The sequence below is a fragment of the Triticum aestivum genome, chromosome 4A (genome assembly GCF_018294505.1).
Source record: "Triticum aestivum cultivar Chinese Spring chromosome 4A, IWGSC CS RefSeq v2.1, whole genome shotgun sequence".
Classification (NCBI taxonomy): Eukaryota; Viridiplantae; Streptophyta; class Magnoliopsida; order Poales; family Poaceae; genus Triticum; species Triticum aestivum.
The window spans coordinates 734,910,745-734,931,687 of NC_057803.1; the positions used below are offsets into that span (position 1 = coordinate 734,910,745).

A 20,943-nucleotide genomic window follows, 5' to 3' on the forward strand; every position below is an offset into this window, starting at 1 on the left:
AACTTGTGAACATGTAAAGTGTCAAACATAATATATGAATATTGCGCCATGTGACCATAGATAAATTGCGCTGGCTAGCTCTTGAAGACGCAAGTGTCGGCGATGAGATTGCTGATGAAACATGTGCAGAACTCGGGCTTGTTCCAGAAGCTCAAAACTGAGAAGCATGATCCAGCATCATCCCTAATGAAACTCCGACACATGAAGCTGCAAAGCATGGCAAGGATCTGAAATGTTAGGTGTGTGGTTTGTAAACGATTATTTGTGTTGGAGTTGTATCGAATATAGTGTACGAGGTAGGTTACAGTTGGACTTGTAGGTGTATTGTGTTTAGATAGGATATGGAATCGTGTCCTAATAGGACACATGTATCCTAGGCCTCTCATATATAGTGGGGCTAGACACACGATGTAACCTATGCCAAAATAATAGCACAGAACGCAGGGGAAGCCGGCGGCTTGTGCCGGCGTCCAGGTCGACCTGGTGTGGTATTGTAGCGGTGTCATGGGGAGGAGCGCCCATAGTCAGGCCCCGGGGATGTAGCCATATCGGTGAATCTCGTTAAAAAATCTCGGTGTCGTGCTCGATGATCAACGGTATGCCTCGGATTTATTCTTACAAGTGGTATCAGAGCAAGTTTTGAGATCGAGGCGGATCATGTTGATCTAGAGGAAGTATCGAGTTTGAGATGCAGCTGGCTGTTGTGGCCGGTGTGGTTCTCGAAGAGATTGGATCAGCGGAAGGTTACATGCGTTGCGGCAGTAGAGACGTGTGGCCATCGGATTGATCGGCCGAGCGTACAGGAGCACGTGCATGAAGGGACGACGCGTGGTAGAGAGCATATCTGCGTCCTCTGTCGGAGGACTATGCGGCGTCGGCCCTACGTCCGCCTCCTCTCTCGAAGTTGGTTCTGGAGCCCGACTGGTGGAGGCGTGGTTGGCAGGATCCCCGAATATGTTCCGGATGCTCCTCTTCCTGCCATGATGTAAAGGGCGCTGTTACACTTCAAATAAAAATAATTACATGACAGGTTGTTTCCTTAGCTCTGTAGAGGCGTGTCGGCCCTAACCGCCTTCCTCTTGAGCCTACTCAATCCGGACGCCTGTGGCTGACGGGTCCCTAGGGGCTCGGCCCTGCGCTCCGAACGTCGCTTCTGCAAAAACACGACGCATCAGGGATAAGGCGTGACATCAGGAAAGAGTCCTCTTCGGAGGATCAAGTCTTCAGCTTGGCTTACATGCGACGAAGGTAGCAGTCCAGGATAGTCAGCAGTAATAGCCACTGAGGCGCCGTCACGGCTCGCCCGATAAAATATCCCGTCGACAAGCTCCACGTCCGCATCCGGGTCTTCTTCGAGTCCTGGATCCAGGGCCCTTTCGGGGTCCTCTGGCTGCGGGAAAGGGCTGGAGATTCCTTCTACGGCCCTCCTCAGTTCCTGCTCGGAAATATCGAGGCAGGTAACTTTAGCAAAGAACGCCACGATAAGGGAAGCGAGAACATAAATGACGACTTACCCAGTTTGGGGGATTGTACATGGAGAATCCGTCTCGCGGTTTGATATGAAGGAAGTCTTCCTCTTCTCCTTTGTATAGATCGGACAATATCCTTGCCAGAGCAGTTGTGGAGTCCGGACCCTTACGGCCACAGCAGGTGGCATCGTCTGTCCCGTTGTAATGCCACATGGGATTGCCCCGATATTGAAGCGGCTGCACTCCCCGCATTATGCATATTGCCATGACCTCGACTATCGCCAGTCCAGATTTGGCCAGTAAGTTTATCCTACTCATCAGGAAATGTAGTTCCCTGGTATCCTCTTCTTGGGGGCCTCGGGGGCGCCACCTTAGGCGCGCCCTCGGCGGGGCGTTACTGAACTTGGGGAGTCCTGTCCGAACTGGATCCGGAAGGGGGACATCGTCAATACAAAATCATTCTGAAGCCCAGTTCTCTGGTGCCTTCTTGGGAGTGCCGGGCAGGTATCAGGTCTCGGCGATACGCCATACTTCGGCCCCTCCCACTTGACATAGGGACTCTCCCTGGTTGCTGGGGACAAGACAAAACAACTTCTTCCACAAACCGAAATGAGCCTCGCAGCCTAGAAATAGCTCACAAAGAGCGACGTACCCTGCTATATGTAGTACGGAGGCTGGGGTAAAGTTGTGCAACTGGAGGCCGTAGAACTCCGGGAGCCCACGAAGGAATGGATGAATAGCGAACCCGACGCCCCTTAACAGATGCGGAATGAGGCATATTCGCTCCTCTGGAGACGGATTAGGGGATCTCTCTGCTTGCTCTCCGCTGTTATAGGTGGCTATTCCGGCTCAGACAGGGACCGCGAACGCCGGTGGGAGAAGCCCTTGGGTTTGTAACTTTACCAAACGGCTATGAGGAACTGAACACTCTCCCCAGTCCCCTTTGGGGCAAGGGGAGCGAGCAGAAGAGTTGCGACGACTGACCATGTTGGAATGGTTTTTTCGGGGCGCTCTGTTGGATGCTTGCTCGAGGAGGGAGAGTGAGGTTTGGATCTGGGAATCCCCGTCTCTTCAAATAGACGGTTAGCCCGAAGGATCGAGGGTGGAAAATGCAAAAATGCCTCGACTCCTCGCATTCGCTCGACACGTGGAAATGGTCATTATTGTTGCACTGAAGCCGAGGAGTACAACATTGATGAGATGCCGGACACTTTTCGTCGTGATGGCTACATCGGAGTATTCGGAGAGGGAACCCGCCTTGCAATGCTGAAAACAAGACTGCGCGCCAGACTCATCGTCATTGAAGCCTGGTTCAGGGGCTACTGAGGGAGTCCTGGATTAGGGGGTATCTGGAGAGCCGGACTATATACATCGTCCGGACTATTGAAGCGTGAAGATACAAGACACAAGACTCCGGCCCGTGTCCGGATGGGACTCTCCTTTGCATGGAAGACAAGCTTGGCGATCCGGATATTATATTTCCTTCCTTGTAACCGACTCCATGTAAATCCTAGCCCTCTCCGGTGTCTATATAAACTGGAGAGGATGGTCCTTAGAAGGCCGATCACAATTACAATCATACCATCATATGCTAGCTCTTAAGGTTTAGCCTCTATGATCTCGTGGTATATCTACTCTTGTACTACACATATCTTCAATATTAATCAAGAAGGAAGTAGGGTTTTACCTCCATCGAGAGGGCCCGAACCTGGGTAAACATTGTGTCCCTTGCTTCCTGTTACCATCGGCCTAAGACGCATAGATCGGGACCCCCTACCCGAGATCCGCCGGTTTTGACACCGACACCGGGTGTTCAGGATTTCCCAGGGCGCGCGTAAGCTCGTCGTTCTCTCTGTTGGGCGTGAACACCCCCGTTCGAGCTTGTTCTATTGCGTCAATTATCTTTTGTTCGGCTTCTTTTAGGCTTGCCTTCTTCGAAACCAGGCATGTCTTTGGGTCCAACGCCCGCCCATGCGCATAGAACCAAGTTCTGCACCTGGCGGGCCAGCTCCTAGTAGCCGGAGTGACCCCTGCATCCTCCATCTCTTGCTCAGACTTATCCCACTTAGGCATTCCCACCGCGTAGCCACCTGGACCCTGCCTATGGAACTGCATCTTTTTTGCGGCATTGGCCTTGTTTTTTATCGACCATTCCTTAGATAATTCTGATTCCTTGAATTTCAAAAAATCGGCCCAGTGTTCTCTTTGCTTCTCCAGTGTTCCCGTGAATTCTAGAGTCTTCCTTTCTGCAGCGAGGTAGTTGGCCCATACAGTTTACTTGTGGGTGTTGAATGCAATTGCCATCTTCTTAAGAGCAGCGTCCTTGACTTTCTGCACATCTGCATCAGTGACATAATCTGGTAAGGTGAAATGTTCCATCAGAGATTCCCAAAGTTTTTTTTGCTCTGTCGTCGACCCAAGTAACACCTGGACGTTTAGTTTTTGGCTCTTTCCATTCTTGAATGGAGATCGGGAGTTGGTCCTTCACAAGAACTCCGCACTGACGAGTCCACTTGTTCGCAATGTTCTTAGGCGTGAGGGGTTCGCCACTAGGTTTGATGGAGTCGATGTTGTACTTTACACCCTCCTTCAACTTTTTGCCCGGGCCTCGCTTTGTCCTGCTGTCTGTAGAAGCGGATTTGCTCGATCCAGAGGGCTGAACAAAGAAAGATCGATTCGCTAATATATCTTTAAATAAAAAAAGCATGTAATGATCACCAGATGCCTGCTTATATAAATATACCTCGCCCGTAGTCTTTGTTATTTAAAGATCAGCATTGTTTGTGTCATCATAAACATTGTCTATGTCATCATAATCATAATTGTAGTTCATGACTTTATCAGCTCGGTCATCGAGATCGAATATATTTTCATCACTCTCTCCGGTATTATTCAGATATTGGGAGCCGTCATCTGCTTCATTCAGATCATCTAGCCTGCGAGGGCTGCGCATGATGTCGAACAATTCCTCTTCTCTCTCTCTGCCGGTATTGTCTGCCATAGCTTTTACTTAACTAATACAGAACAAATATAAAACAATTTAGTATTCAAATTACAATGCATGGATGCAATCAATAAGGAAAAACTGAATCATATAGTACATAATATTCATCGTCTCGATTAATATATAATCTTGAATACATCGTCTCGAATAATATATATAATCTCGAATACATCGTCTGAATATTATATATCGAATACATCACTGGCTAGGTACCTAATAAAGATCAAGTACTACAGAAGAATCTAGGCCACTCGCGGTTCCTGGGGCACGGCGGTGGACACCCAAAGAGAAGGAACCATCACAGGATCATATCTCCGGTCATCTGCCCAAAGAACCTGCCAAGTCTTGGAGAACCTGATGTCCATAGTAGCCATGTAGCGATGGACGTGCTCGTCCTCCTCCCTGACACGGCGACGCACCACCTCCGGCGGGGCCGGCTCCCTCTGCACCAAATGTGGCCCACGCGAACGCCACCAAAGGAGATCAGGGTCGACGACGGGACCCGAGGCCGGGTTCCTCACCAAGCGGCACGCCCCTCCACGTAGCACCTCCCAGTGCCAGCCCAGTGCCAGTCCTCATGGCGACGGGGCGGGGCGCGGCGACGGGGACGGCCGGGGCGGCGACGGCGACGGGGGCGGCGACGAGGGGCGGGGATGGCCGGGGCGGCGACAGCGACGGGGACATAGACGGGGGTGGCGACGAGGGGCGGCGACGACGGGGCAGAGGAGAAAGAAGCAGGGAGAGACGAGAAACTGATTTTTTTTGAAGTGGTTTCTTATATAGAACACACCTTTAGTACCGGTTGGAGCCACCAACCGGTACTAAAGGTCTGTTTTGGCCAGGAGAAGCGGCGGGAAGCGCCCCCCCTTTAGTACCGAGTGGTGGCACCAACCAGTACTAACCTCTTTAGTACCGGTCGGAGCCACCACCCGGTGCTAAAGGGGGGCGCTGGCGCAGGTGCGGTGCGACAAGTTTAGTCCCACCTCGCTAGTCGAGGGGCGTCCGCACTGGTTTATAAGCCCCGGTGCGGTAGCTCTCTCGAGCTCATCTGCAAAGCAGGCCTACTGGGCCAACCTATTCTCTGCTGACCTATGGGCCTACTCGGCCTTTGCGGGCCTGCATCCTGGCCCAACAAAACGTTGTGTTTCTAGTCGTATGTAGGCCGCTTTGGCCCAGTAGGCGGGCTTTTTATTTTTCTTTTTTTGTTTTATTTATTTTTGAGTTATTTATTGCTGTATTTAAAGTTTGTTTGTGAATATTTTTGCTTTAGGTACAAAAAATTACGAACTTTCTGTTAGTGCCGGTAGCTTTCAAATTTGAGTAGTTTAAATTTTGAGTTATTTGAAATTTGTGTGAATCACTAGTTTGTGAATAACTTAACTTTGAAAATAGAATTTTCAGTGATTCTTTTTTCTTATGTTTAATATTAGTGTGTTTTATCATTATATTCAGTTTGGTAATGCTTATATTATTTAAAAATGAAATGCCTTTGTAACAGATGAGTTTTCCTTCGAAACCTTGATACTTCGAAAAAGATTGTCCATTTTGTATACGAAATGCATCCAGTTTTTGCCGTAACCCTCTCTACTTTTTTGCACATGCTATGTGGGTGAAATTATGACACCATGCCAACTTTCAACCTTTTCTGAGTTCATTTGAAATGCTTTTCAATTTCAGGGTCATTTAGCTGAAAAAATCAGTAAATGCATGAAAGAATTTGTTTGCACATAAAATTTCTTCGCGTTTCAAATGCCAAAACACATAACTACCTTAACTATTACAGAGATTCTCAGATCACATCCCAGATCTTTGGGTGTGAAACTTTTTCTTCACATGTGTCCCTTTGCGCCATAGCCACGGAAAATCTTCATCATTTAACTGGATGCTCGTGTCAATATTCACTGTGAATGGAGCAATTTCATCAGACTTTTCATAATCTTCTGACATGTCTGTCTTGTCATCCACTCCCATGATGTTTATTTTCCTGAAAGAACTATGTGGCGCTTTGGCTCGTCGTATGATCCATTCGCTTCTTTATCTTTTCTTTTTCTCGGCCTGGTATACATGTCTTTCACATAAAAAACCTGCGCCACATCATTGGCTAGGACGAATGGTTCGTCTGCATACGCAAGATTGTTGAGATCCACTGTTGTCATTCCGTACTGTGGGTCTTCCGTTACGCCGCCTCGTGTCATATTGACCCATATGTCCTCTATGTAACCATAATATGTTTCCTTTCCCGGGTTGGTTGTTGCATCAAAGCGGACACCACTGTTTTGGTTGGTTCTCTTCTTATCTTGGGCGATCGTGTAAAATGTATTCCCATTTATCTGGTACCCTTTGAAAGTCATTATATTTGAAGATGGTAACTGGGACAGCGAGTACAGGTCATCTTCAATATCGCCATCATGCATGGCACGTTTCTGCAACCAACCAGCGAAAGTCCTCGTTTGTTCACGTGTAATCCAGTCGTCAGACTTCTCCGGGTGTTTGGAGTGTAGAAAATTCTTGTGTTCCTCCATATACGGAGCCACCAAGGCGGAATTCTGTAGAACTGTGTAGTGTGCTTCAGTGAGAGAATGCTCGTCCATACATATTATTTGATGCCCTCCTAGCGTGCCTTTTCCATCCAGTCTGCCCTTATGCCGCGATTCAGGAACACCAATCGGCTTAAGGTCAGGAATAAAGTCAATACAAAACTCAATGACCTCCTCATTTTCATGGCCCTTCGAGATGCTTCCTTCTGGCCTAGCACGGTTATGAACATATTTCTTCAAGACTCCCATGAACCTGTCAAAGGGGAACATATTGTGTAGAAATACAGGACCCAAAACGTTAATCTCTTCACAAAGGTGAATTAGGACGTGCGTCATGATGTTGAAGAAGGATGGTGGGAACACCAACTCGAAACTGACAAGACATTGCACCAAATCATTCTGTAAACTTGGTATGATTTCTGGATCGATCACCTTCTCAGAGATTGCATTGAGGAATGCACATAGCTTCACAATGGCTAATTGGACGTTTTCCGGTAGAAGCCCCCTCAATGCAACCGGAAGCAGTTGCGTCATAATCACATGGCATTCATGAGACTTTAGGTTCTAGAACTTTTTCTCTTCCATATTTATTATTCCCTTTATATTCGATGAGAAGCCAGACGGTACCTTCATACTGAGCAGGTATTCAAAGAAGATTTCCTTCTCTTCTTTGGTATGAGCGTAGCTGGCCTGACCCTGATGTATGTCGTCTTTTCCGTGCATACGTTGCTGGTCCTCCCGTGCCTCTGGTGTATCTTTTGTCTTCCCATACACGCCCAAGAAGCCAAGCAGGGTCACGCAAAGATTCTTCGTCACGTGCATCATGTCGATTGCGGAGCGAACCTCTAGGTCTTTCCAATATGGCAGGTCCCAAAATATAGATTTCTTCTTCCACATGGGTGCGCGTTCGTTAGCGTCCTTCGGAACAGGTTGCCCGCCAGGACCCTTTCCAAAGAACACCTTCAAATCCTTGACCATATCATGTACATCAGCACTTGTACGGTGGTGAGGCTTCGTCCGGTGATCCGCCTCACCTTTGAAATGCTTGCCTTTCTTTCTTAAGGGATGCTTGCTACGAAGAAATCAATAATGTCACAGGTACACATTCTTCCTACAACTATCCAAATATATACTGCCGGTATCATCCAAACAGTGCGTGCATCCGCGGTATCCCTTGTTTGTCTGTCCTGAAAGGTTACTGAGAGCAGGACAATCATTGATGGTCACGAACAGCAACGCCTTTAGGTCAAATTCTTCCTGTCCGTGCTCATCCCACGCACGTACACCTGTTCCATTCCACAGCTGTAATAGTTCTTCAACTAATGGCCTTAGGTACACATCAATGTCGTTGCCAGGTTGCTTAGGGCCTTGGATGAGCACTGGCATCATAATGAACTTCCGCTTCATGCACAACCAAGGAGCAAGATCATACAAACAAAGAGTCACAGGCCAGTTGCTATGGTTGCTGCTCTGCTCCCCAAAAGGATTAATGCCATCTGCGCTTAGACCAAACCATACGTTCCTTGGGTCACATGCAAACTCCTCCCTGTACTTTCTCTCGATTTTTCTCCACCGCGACCCGTCAGCGGGTACCCTCAACTTTCCGTCTTTCTCACGGTCTTCTCCATGCCACCGCATCGCCTTCGCATGCTCTTTGTTATGGAACGCACGTTTAAACCGTGGTATTATAGGAGCATACCACATCACCTTGGCAGGAATCTTCTTCCTGGGGCGCTCGCCCTCGACATCACCAGGGTCATCGCGACTGATCTTATAACGCAATGCACCGCATACCGGGCAAGCGTTCAAATCCTCGTACTCACCGCGGTAGAGGATGCAGTCATTAGGGCATGCATGTATCTTCTGCACCTCTAACCCTAGAGGGCAGACAACCTTCTTTGCTTCGTATGTACGCTCGGGCAATTCGTTGTCCTTTGAAAGCATATTCTTTATCATTACCAGCAACTTTCCAAATCCCTTGTCATATACACCATTCTCTGCCTTCCATTGCAGCAATTCCAGTGTGGTGCCCAACTTTTTTTTGTCAGCTTCGCAATTCGGGTACAACAATTTCTTGTGATCCTCTAACATGTGCTGCATCTTCTTCTTGTCCAAATCATTTGCGCAGTTTCTCTTTGCATCGGCAATGGCCCGACCTAGATCATCAGCGGGCTCATCTGATGCCTCTTCTTCAGCTTCTTCCCGCATTGCCGGCTCAGCTTCTTCCCCCATTGTTGTATCATCGTATTCAGCGAACCCATGGCCAGGATAGTTGTCGTCGTCCTCTTCTTCTTCATTGTCTACCATCATAACCCCTCTTTCTCCGTGCCTGGTCCAAACATTATAGTGGGCATGAAACCGGACTCAAATAGGTGGACGTGAATGGTTCTTGACGTAGAGCAATTGTGACCATTCTTACAGCCAGCACATGGACAAGGCATAAAACCATCCACCCGCTTCTTTGCCTCAGCGGCAAGCAGAAAAGTATGCACGCCATTAATGAACTCGGGAGAGCATCGGTTATCATACATCCATTGTCGGCTCATCTTCATTACACAACACCGAATAGACCAAATTAATACAAGTTCATACATAAAGTTCATACATAAAGTTCATATACAACACTTAATTAAATGCAACATACAAATAACTCTCTAGCTAAAAAATTTAAATGCAACAACAAATGCGATCAAGATCGCAACTAAGGTAACAATTGATCCAACAGCATAATGATACCAAGCCACACTATCAATGACATATTTTCTAATCTTTCTAATCTTCAAGCGCATTTTCTCCATCTTGATCTTATGATCATCGACGACATCGGCAACATGCAACTCCAATTCCATCTTCTCCCCCTCAATTCTTTTCAATTTTTCTTTCAAATACTCGTTTTCTCTTTCAACTAAATTTAACCTCTCGACAATAGGGTCGGTTGGAATTTCCGGTTCACATACCTCCTAGGTAAAAATATCTATGGTAACTTGATGTGCATAATTTGTAATGAACATGAAATGCAACAACTAGTTTTAAAAGAGAATATACCACATCCGAATCATAACAAGGACGAGGGCCGACGGGGACGGATATCAAAACCATGGCACTATGTATAACAAACAACCTACGAGTAAGATAATTATACGAGTAACTATATATCCAAATCACACAAACATCAATTTGGTAATGTAAAACATTCATGAACAAGAGCCTCACCACAAGGTGGTGCCGGCGATGGGACTGTGCGGGCGATCGATGGTGGTTACGACGGAGATTTAGAAGGCACTAAGTAAACAACACATACATATGCAAACTAAGTGTTATTTTTTACCTCAAATTACATATAAATCAAATACTATCACATATAATTCCTCCCAAATTATTAAACTCACAAATTAATCACTATACAAAGCAATGCAAGAGCTAATCTAGCAATGAGAGATGAAAGGACAAACTTGCTAACCTTTGTGATCATTTGAATGGATGGGGACCTTCAAATCTTGTCAAATTTTGGGCAAAATGTGTGATGAACTCGATGAAGAGAGCGGAAGAACAGAGGAGGAGAGGGGAAAGGTGAAGAATATAACGAGCTCGGGTGGACGAAGGGTTTACGTACGACGACCTTTAGTACCGGTCGTGCCACGAACCGGTACTAAAGGTGCTGGAGGGGCCCCAGACTGACAACATCCTGCCACCACTCTCTTTAGTACCGGTTCGTGGCACGGACCGGTGCTAAAGGTTCGCCACGAACCGGTACTAATGAGAGCGGCCGGCTAGCTGTTGGAACCGGCACTAATGGTCACATTAGTGCCGGCTCAAAATCAAACCGGCACTAATGTGCTTCACATTTGACCCTTTTTCTACTAATGGCTGTAGATGCTCTAACCCATACTTCATTGACCAAAACTAGAAGTCAAATTTTTACACAAAACACCAAGTCACCTTTTATATAAAAATGGGGGACTATTTGTTTTTTAGATGAGAATTTTCTATTAGTTGAAACTAAGTTAGATCATCATATTTTAGGAACGTTTATTAATTAGCTTCTTAATACATGTGAATTATAGAAGCCCCTACCAAGATGTTTGAAGGAACAACAACATATAAAGACAATATAAAATATTAAGTAACACAAACTATTCTATGGATGGATTTTTTAAATATTTAATTTTTTATTCAAATTAAAAGTAATTTGGTTTAACATTATCGAAAATAAAAAAACAATACAATTACAATAGTGTTGTCATATTTGTGAGGAACTGGTAATATATGTTTGACTTGTAATTAGTGAAGTTTGATACTAATAATATCATTGCAATTCTGTGTCCAATGCTAGTAGATAAAATATATAATGAATGATGTATATATTAATTTTAAAAATTCTATGATAGTGAAATGTAATGAATTAAAAATGTTCAGTATAATTTGATGACAAATGAATTATGATAAAAAAATCTGGCTTTGGCGTGTACCTTTGTTTGGTTTATGTTAACTTAAGTTGTAATCAACAGTACAAATATATCGGGTGAATCTTCATTTTCCTTTTCTTCCATTCATCCACTCGATCTGCCAAACATAGTGACACTCATATAAAGAATTGTTGATTAACCTTTTTTTCATGATAGCACATGTTTGGTTTCCCATTGTTTTATATAATTAGTCTATATATGGGGTTGGTACATACAAAGACTTAATATTTTTCATCTTTAATTAAATTTATGTGAAATTTACTTAACAAAAAATCTACAAGCCAATATGGTTATATTTATTGATTGATGTACGTAGGATGGACGGTTGTTTGAGCTATATAGGAAAAGCTTTGATGGTAAGATTATTTAAGAATGTTATTTGGTTAATGTTGATAGATATTATTAAGACAAATAAATAAGATTGTATGATAAAATTGGTGTACATAATGAATAGTTAAGATTTAGTGAAGTAGTAAATAAGTAAAATAGTTTGGTATAAGTAAGTGTGATTCATTTATTATATCAACACTATAAACCTAGCGGGTTATAAACTGACGGAATCACATTTAGGATCGACACAGTGGTCAAACGGTGCCTGATTACCGCCACCGAAGGAGATGGACATTCTCGATTTATTGGACGCTAAGTGCAAGCTAGTACAAGAATGTGGCTGCCATGGCTAAGACACTCAAGATGGAGCCCCACTGACAGAAGGCTATCTAGGTCTGCCACTACAAAGATATCGAAATATGAGCTTATCGTTGGACATATACATCTATTTCTGGTTGAGCACCTTGCGAATTGGAAATCACTGTTTAGATGACTGAACATGCTATGTCTATTTTTAAAATTAATATCGATGTATCATTTTTTCTTAGAGTTTTAGTATTGCTCACATTTATTTTTCGCTAGTTTCTATTCTCTGTTATTGATATACTTGTCAAAATCAAAGAAACCTTAGTGGACTATGATAACGAATTCTTATGTATTTTAAGATAACCAACACCAACATCGAGAAGAAGACGAATTAAGGAACAACTTAACCTTTGATTATGTAGTCAGAGGAGCTGTCCAGAATGTTAGACGTGCATTGATACCGATGTTCATGCCACATGACACCTCCTTAATCACTTCAAAACCCACCACTTTCGTAAAGGAGGCAACGCATTGAAGAGATAGAACCACAAAAAACAGAAGGAAAAGAGAAGTGAAGAATCGGAGTTGGCTTTACTTGGAACAATCCTGGACCCCTCCATTGGTGAGATCCACGACACCATCGTCGACGAACTTCACCGTGAGAAAGAGAGATCAACACACGAGAAATAGGGATTACTAATCTACATTTCTTGTTTGACTCTTTGACCAGAACCAAATAATTGCTCGCCTTGTCATGACAATTGATAGTACTATTGATATGATATCGCTTTATTTTATATTTATGTTTGCTTGTGATCTATCTCCCATATGTGAGTAGTCCATCCCAAGTACGGGAGATGTAGGGATTTGTGAGATGTGGTTTTGCCTACCTTTGATTTGATTTATGCTTGATTATTTGGAGCTTTGGTTGAGAGGTTGTCTACGCATTGTGTATATCCATTGCTTGTTTTATGATTTAAAGGCCGGATAATACTACACCATGGTCCGAATTTAGAGGCACTACTAGAATGGCCAATTTTGTCGAGTTTGGCGAGTCGCCTTGGAGGTCTGTAAAGCTGCATATCAGTGATGGTGCCACGCCGAGCTCGGCTATGGAGGTGATCCACCATTTGTTCCTTTGGTGGCTGTTGTGACAGTGCCAAAGGCTGGTAACGAGCGTTGGTGTGAAGCTCAACGGATTATTAGGTCTTTTTTGTAATTTTATTTCTTGGCTGATGTTCCTTTGTGTAAAGGCTAGCGTTTTGAGATCTTTTCAGTTTTTTCAGGTCGATATGTATGTGTCTTGTACTATTATCCCTATGATATATAAGTGAGATAAGTATTACCATGAAAAATGGCTTATTTATTATTTCTATATTATATTAAGAAAATAATAAAGGGGGGCTTCACGAGAAATACTAGGCATGGGGCAATGACAAAAAATGGCATGAAACTTTCACTTCAAAATTGTAAAATTTCATAAATTCTCGGACAGTTAAGAAAGTCTAAAACATTGTCAGTGACTTTGATACTAGAAACATTATTTCAAAATTAGTGCTCTTTTAACACAGTCTTACTATACTTTGGGGTGGTATGATTGGGATCCTCTGTTGCAGCAGTAGTGCTGTTACGGTCACTGTCGTGTGGAGCCTGACCCCATGTTTCATTTGCTAATGTGTTGGTTGTTTTGGGCTTTGGATATCCCTGTCCGTCGGATCTCCATCAGTCGGACATCCATGTTACAGGTGAGTTACCACGTAGTATCTCTCGGTCCAGGCCGCCGGTGGATTCATCCTCGTCGCCGATGAGGAGAATGGTGGTCTGGATTGAGTCCACTCCCGTCGAATCGGAGGTAAGCCGAACCCCTCGCGTCCCTTCTCTTCTGCCACTCCCGTCTGCACATTGGTGCACACTTTTACTGTTCATTCATGTTTTCAGATTTCAGAAAGGGGGGGGTTAACTCTCTCACCTGCACATTTTGCTGCCTAGTAATTAAGTTGGTTTGACGACTGAATCCTAATAATTATTTATTACTCGCGTGTAGGACGTTCTTCGTGGGATCCATGATGATGTACTGTTGCAGTTGAGCTTCGAGGATGAGTTTACAGTCAAACTGTGAAGCAGGTGGAGACGGCACTGGAGGTCCTCCAACAGCGCAAACCTGACAAGATTTCGTCAGAAACTTCAACCGTGTGCTGTGCCATCTCAATCCCACCGCCCCCATGGATAAGTTTGTGCAGTGCCATGTCACGGCGACAATCTTGTGTCAGGCTGCGGTACCTGTGTGCAGTGTGCAGTCCTGGTAGGAAGGAGATGCTGCATAAGCTTGAGGCGCTAGCTCCAAACCTTGCTAAGTTCGAGTTTGCCAACAATGATGATGACCATCTGCGGTTGGTTGATGGATGCGTGCACATACAAGTGGCGGCTGTAATGCTGCTAACATCGGGTGGTCTTTTATCGAAAAAGGCTTTCGCCCCGCTTTATATATAAAGCAAAGATCCACATCATCCGATACAAATGCACGCCAACACGACACACACCCAAGGAAGGATACAAAAGCGTTGAGCGCAGCAACACCACCCCTAGCACACTACCACGAAGAGATGAAGCCGCATAGAACGAACCGTAGACTCCAAGGTGGTGCCTTCAGGAAGGATACGACACCGGAGCACCGCCACCGCCCGATCCGAGGATCAGAGTTTCCCTCGGAGCCGCACGACGGGCGGTGAGAGCCGCGACGACGCTTTCAAGAAGGGAACGAGTTTCGCCGTCACCGGTCCGTCCGAAGAAAGAGCAGGTTTTCACCCCGGCCAACACGCACCGCCGCCGAACGCTACACCCCGGCAACCACGCCGCTCACACGACCATGGTCACCGGGCAGCGCCAAGACACGGGCTTCGCCCAAGAGCACCGTGCACCACGATCGGGTCTTCTTTTCAGCTATGCATGTGCCGAAACTTGCAATGCAACTTACTATTGACACCAAGGTGACTGTTTGTTCAATGCTAACTGAAGTTCATACTTCTGCTGTTGTGCTCTTCTGCATCTTTAACTATAGTCGTTCACTCTCTAAATACATGCATGGCTTCCCCTTAATGTCAATTGTTTGTCATCCCAAAATATATATTCCTCATGTCATTGTTGCGCGTATGTATCAGAGCAGAGGTGCATGGATTTGCAAGATGCGCCAGCAGCTTCATCAATCTGGAGACGTCGTATATTGACGAGAAATATATCAATCATTTGGTTTCTGTTTCAGAGTTCACCCCTGCTTTAGAGCAACTTGAACTCTGGGAAGATAAGAGGTGTGTTTTTGCATGACTAGATAAGAGATGCTGCTGGGCTGGGTTTTGAGAGACTATACCCTCACAACTAAAGGGGTAAATTAAACCTCAACCACTGATTTGCATCGAATTTTGTAAAAAGAAAATAAGGATAGTGGACCCAAGCATACTTAACGAAATGGTGCAGAAGTGTTAGATACTTGACCCAGTACGTCGCCTCTGATAATAACAAATCTTGCTAACTTGGGATGATACAAGCCGGCATACAAAATTGTTTTATCACCGTAATGATTTTTTTCTTCTTATTTTTGTACAATCGGTTTTGATTTTTCGTAATCAGCCCTGATCTCAAATTTAGCATAGAGACCAGTATTTTCTAGGTACGTATGGCCCTGATCCGACCTCTAGATCACACGCAGGGCCAACCATAGCCTAACTTTATCTTTAGCTTTACCTTTGTGGTCTTTAAACTTACCAAGCAAAGAATCTGATGATGACTGATAGGATGGAGAGTGTGCAGGGAGCAAAGAATTAATTTGCAGCTTTGTTGGCAGAAAAGCAAATAAAGCAGCAAAGCAGCAAATACTTCTATGCTAGGTGTATGCATGCCTGCCTGGACCAGAGCTTATTGTATCCCTTCCATTCTATACTAGTTCTGGTGAAGCATGTATGCATGCAGTGCAGCTTGGTTTTCTCGTCCATCAGATCGATCTCTACATTTGGCTTCTTAGCTAAGCTAGTTTGTTCTGGCCGGTTCACTTAAATCCAGCTCCGCAATCATATCAAGGTAATGTAACTGTGCCAATCGTCCATACTATATATGATCTGCAGGATGCTTCTCCAAATTTGTCAGGCTTTTGAACACTTTATAACGAAATAGGTATCATGTTGTAATTTCTCCAAATGCTTGCATTGATCCTATTCCCTGGACACCCGTAGGAAGGAAGAATTAAGCCTGGTGTCTTGGTGCAGTCCACCAGATCCATGGGTTAGATCGAACGAGCCAAATCAACACCAAATGAACCTGCAGATCGATTTTAATACGTCATGGCGCCGAGGGTACGTAATCCAGTCATGCATCTTGATCTTCAGCAATCAATGTTGCAGGCTTAATTTATATTCGCATTTATATTATATTTTGCTTGGTGCCCTGTTCACTTTGTGGGCTTGTCTATATTTTTTTTTCGCTTTTGTTTGAGAAGATGATGAAGCTAATTACATGCATTGATCATGTATCTAGCTAGACAGGACAAATATTTAGTACTGTATGACCCATCTCTCGGGAAGATGCTATCATTCCTCTGTCGTCATGGTTTTCTATCTTTGCACGCATTTGGCGATTGACTTTGTTTCATGAATAGATGTAGCCCAGCTTAAGCGTTTCGTTGCACACACTGTAAAGCATCTATATATTCCTAATAAAGTTTTACTAAATAAGTAGAACAGGCAGAGTAATAATTAAATATTATCTTTGTTATTTCTATGTATTATCTATGTAGTTAAAATATGTCTTATAACTTGAATTTTTTGAATAAACAAAGGTAAAGTGATGAACCTCATCAGTTGATTATTATACACTGCAGGACATCAAGATCGAAGCAAATACCATCGATGATGCAGCAGGTGGGATACTCCGTATTTTGGAGGGTGCGAGCAAACACGAACGAAATATCTACTTCCATGGCTGGTGTGGACTTGGAGCATCCGCTACTCTGAGAATGGTAGCCCAACGCTTGAAATCATCAGCCACTGAAGAAATGAAGTTTGACAAGGTTGTTCATGTGGATTGCTCGTTGTGGCAAGGAATGAGAGCCCTGCAAAAGGCAATTGTTGAGGTGCTGGAGCTTCCCCAGTCGGTGATGGCCATATTCGACCAGCACGATGAGGAGGAGGATTTCGATGGGATAGACCAAGGCTCCAGAGGGGTGATATTGGAGGTCACAGAGGAGATCTTCAGAAAGCTTCTTAACAGTACATTTGTTGTGATTTTTCACAACGGGAGCGGCCACTACATTGATTTGTACCAGTGTGGTGTCCCTGTAACAATATTTTTGAGTAGCAAGGTGTTGTGGACCTGGGGCAGGAGGCTCCGACTCATTGACAGATCTGATGTTGATGAAGTCCATAAAACTCCGACTGAGGCTGATATTGTGGTGAGAGGTCTAGAATTTATGGGAAATATATTGCATGAAGAGGCCGCAGAGGTTGCTAAGTACATTGGTATTCTTGAGCCTGACAGAATAGTTGAGTGCCTCCAGTACATCTGGGCAAGAAGACGTGTCAGCCGTATCGACTGGGAAACGCATGCTTCAAACTATTGGGTATGTGATGGGATTATACAAGAGCAAGACAATGTATCTGGATGGAAGGTTAGTGATGCTCTGCACAGACTCATACACTTGGATTGGATGAAGGAGGTAGATAATCCCTACTGAAAGGTCTGGGGTCTTCGAACTTATGAAAAAAAAGAAGATAATCCCTATGCAAATTGGATTGATTCTTCCCTTTCCAGTTCTAATGACCGTTGGGTTTCCGCCACACACCAAGCCCTGCTACATGATATTGATGTTCTTCCTCCTCAGGCGACATCCTTCTTCCTCCAAGCTGGTGGCAAGGTGATATTACCAGCTGGCATTTTCCCTGACAACAATAGGCTGCGTGTGCTACATCTATCTTGGTGCACCTTCAGTTTTACATTGCCTCCCTTCCTCTGTTGCAGCCACCTAAGATTCCTCTTGTTGGACAATTGCACAGATGTAAAAGAGGAGGAGCATCAAATCAGTAACCAAAATGGATTATGTTTCCAAAATCTATGGGTGTTGGACCTGAGGAATACAGACTGGTGCTCAAACACAATGACGTGTTTAATGGATGAACTCAGGGAGCTGAATGTGGATGGAGTCAAGGATTGGATGAGCATAGTTGAACTATGTGGCAGTAGAGATAGACTTGTCAAGCTCCGAGTTGCAGCTGGACCGGACTATGTAACAGAAATAATCATGCACCAGCCAGCTCCTAACATATCCAATGCCAGCCACCTTAAGACAATAATCCTTGAGAATTGTGTTGGATTGGAACAAGTTGTCCCCGAGGTTCTGCCCCCATTGCTTGAGTCATTTAGTTTCATCATCACTAATGTTGCTATTCCTAAGATATCTAGCATCTCCTTCCGGGGCCGTGCCAAACTGAAGAGTATGCTGCTAAGAGGCGTGATGAAGAACCTCCAGGAGCTGGACCTCTCGGGAACATCGATTAAGACCCTTGACCTCAAAGAAGTTGTAGCACTGAACCTCAAGCGGATCATCCTATTGGGTTGTGAGAAGCTGCAAGCAATACAATGGCCACCACCTTTCAAAATGGCAATCTTGGAGATGATACACATTGAAACCATCCGATCTAGATCAGCATCTGGCCATGCTAATTGGGAAGAAAAGGCCAAGGAGACTAGTGCTGCTACAGGGTCATCGTGTATTGTTGCAATCGCTGCTACAAGTCCAGCTCCAACCTTTGATTGCTACATTTCTGTAAGGGATGCAAGACTCCTTAGGTCGCTAAGGCCCGTCATAGTATGTTTCAACTCTCGTAGAGGAGTGACAGGATGTTTTGACTCACTAGATATCTACTTCTCTACAATGTTTGAAGGATATTCTGACTTAGGTGGACATATAGAGATAGCTTATGTTCCTGCAAATAGCATTGTTGTTGGTGATAGGGGATGTGGTCAAGGAATTAGACAGCTTGATCATTATTTATATGAAAGAGATATCACGTTTCAAGACCACCTGCATGCTGTTGCTGCTAATGAGGGTGCAATCTGCTGGATGCGGGCTAGCCCGCCTGCTGTTGTTGCCGAAGAGTTAACGGGCTGGTATATCCGCATACAAGATGAAGAGGAGATGAGGAGTGAATTACTGCAGAACCAGAGCAGGACCCAAGGAACTAGTGCTTTAATCCCTGGTTATATATGTGATCGTGCTAAGAAGTTGCATGTGCATGACAGCTTGTCCATCACCAGCATCCCATTCCCATATGTTATGGTTTTCCCATATCATTTTATAGATTGGCGCTCTATTGTTAGACCATCCTGGAGCCACCTTGGATGGTGTCAGATTGAGAGGTGCCCCAACCTAAGCTCTGTCTTTGCTACTCCCACCTTGGATGGTGATGAGGAAAGCCATTCTAATGGGTTTGAATGCTTTCGTCAGTTGAACACGTTCTGGGCATCCCAGCTCCTGAAGGCACGCTTCATCTGGATGTGCAGCACAATGTTCCTACCCAATGAAAATTCCTTTCAAAACCTAACCTTCTTGCACCTAGACTATTGTCCGAGGCTCATACATGTTCTCCCCTTATCCGCACATATGACTACCTTACCTCAATTAGAAACCCTCGAGATCGTGTGTTGTGGAGATCTCATGGAGATCTTCCCTTTGGACCCTGAGCGCCAAAAGAAGCAAACAATTATATATTTCCCGAAGCTGAAGCGCATCCACCTGCATGATCTCCCTAGGCTCCAGTGCATATGTGGGAGTAAGATGTTAGCGCCAAAGCTCAAGACTATCAAGATAAGGGGTTGCTGGAGCCTCAAGCACTTGCCTGCCATTGCCAAGCAATACCCCGAGGTGGACTGCGAGAGTGATTGGTGGGACAACTTGGAGTGGGACGAGGGGGATGCGAACCACCACCCTTCGCTCTACAAGCCAAGGCACTCGAGGTACTACAAGAAGGCCCAGCTGCCGAGAGGCACCATACTCAGGTGAGATATATTTGGATTCATCTTTCAATTCATTAATAATTAACTCAGTGTTCTAGTCAGCTTAGTTTCTTGTTTCTTCATCGTCCCAGTACTAGTCTACTGCCAATAATTAATGTATATAGTTAACCAATTATCTAACTAGCAATTTATATTCTGCATTGTAGGTAATCCACCCTTCATTGAGTTGATCTTCAGCTTGCTTCAGCGCTACATGCATGTCAGCCTACAAAGTTGAAGATTTCTCTGCACCTGTATCAATCTACATTGTCTGCGTGCTGTTACATCTTCCAGTTTGGTTGGTTTGGATTGGTTCGGTCAACTTTGCTGGATCAACCCATATTTGCATGCATCAAAGCAAGTATCTGTCATATGGTTGGATGGATGATGGTACAAGCTCTGAGCAAGAGAGAAATAAATAAGAGTGGAATCCAGCTTATGCAGCATGAGCCGTGGCGTGCTCATGTTGATGATGTGCTCTGTGTGTGCGTGTGGTGTGTGGTTTGTCATCTATGGACTGGTTGCTGTAATAATTTGATTGTGCGTGCGATTTTGCAGGAATTATTGATTGCAATAAAAAAATTATTAAAGATTTCATATCTGGCAAGCTTCTAGTTACTACTTCTGAACCATCTCATGACTGAATGTGATAACACCTTTCAAATTCTAAACGAGTTTGGAAGTCTCCGACACTTGGAGACACTGGAAGTACATGCAAGATTATTTGATGTTCCATTAGGTATTAATGTGGAGATGTTACTGCACCTCCACCTTTATAGGGAGTCTATTTTGCC

At 44.6% G+C, this 20,943-nt stretch overlaps 1 pseudogene; it reads left to right on the plus strand.

The window, feature by feature from the left end:
- The first annotated feature begins 16,443 nt into the window (after positions 1-16,443).
- On the plus strand, positions 16,444-20,485 carry LOC123084451 (uncharacterized; annotated as a pseudogene).
- The last annotated feature ends 458 nt before the right edge of the window (positions 20,486-20,943 follow it).